Consider the following 1,261-nt stretch of genomic DNA (forward strand, 5'->3'; position numbering starts at 1 on the left):
CTTAAATATTCCACAAAATATTCTTGATTTTATTCATGAAAGAAAAAGATCAGGAGAAAAATTTTTTGGTGCAACTTTAAAAGTTCCCTCCATACATATTTCTCGTCTAGTTGATGAACCTTCTTAATATTTAAGTTTTTATCTAGTCCATAATTTTTAGTTTGTACATCTATTGTTTTATTCCCAGCATTAATAGTATTAATATTACCTCTAAATCTGTCTAGTTACTTATATTGCTGTTGTACTTCAAAAGACTAAGTCTTATTGTACTAATTTTAAATAAAGAATAAAGAATAAAGAATATGTGTATGGAGCCTCATCGGAAATCCACCCTGATTGCCATCAGGAGAAACATGGACAAGCTCATTTCAGAACTGCTGATATTACACGAAGACGAGTATTGGTCTAATTTTTTGAAAAATATGCAAATGGATGAAAAAACCTATCGGAAGGTTAAAAACCTTAGCGGAGTTAAACGGCAATATGATTTACCGGAGTTGATTGACGAAGAGGGTTGTCTGGTAGAATCTAACTTCCAGAAAATCAACAAATTAGCTGATAGATTCGAGCAAGTACATTCTCAAAATTTAAGTGTAGGTTCTGTGGCGCATACTCAGTATGTCAAAAATGAAATTGAGAGTATTACAGGATACACTCCATTTTTCAATTTCAATAAATCATTTTTAGCTAATGGTTTGTCTTCAACAAGCGGAAATGAGGAAGCAGCTTTAAAATCTGAATACAAGCAGTTCATATCCTGTAAAGATATTGAATTTTTGTTGTGGTGGAAAAACAATAAGAAAAGTTTTGGTGAAGACGGGGTATCCAATTGCTTTTTACGAAAAACTTCTTCCTGCTTTTGGGAATTCTTAGCGATTCTTTTCAATCATTGTTACAATTTAGGCTATTGTCCTGCAAGATGGAAATGTGTTAAGACTGTGCCCATATTAAAGCCCAACTCAGATGCAAAAAATATTAAAATAACTTTTAATTCTATTTCAATGCTTTCTAATATCAGTAAGCTGTTAGAAGGTGCCTTGCTCGATAAAATCTAAGAGCACATTTCTCAAAATGACATACTAAGAGATTTTCAGTTCGGATTTCGAAGCAGACTAGGTACTAATCAGGCCCTTACTATCTTATCAGACACAGTAACAACTAATCTTAGAAATAAGAAGGCAACCATATTGGTGAGTCTAGATCTTGAAAATGCTTTTGACACTACATGGATTGAAGGAGTAGTATACAAAATGTATAAAAA

Source organism: Rhagoletis pomonella, unplaced genomic scaffold (genome assembly GCF_013731165.1).
Source record: "Rhagoletis pomonella isolate Grant_MI unplaced genomic scaffold, Rhpom_1.0 Rhpom_scaffold_00002, whole genome shotgun sequence".
Taxonomy (NCBI): domain Eukaryota; kingdom Metazoa; phylum Arthropoda; class Insecta; order Diptera; family Tephritidae; genus Rhagoletis; species Rhagoletis pomonella.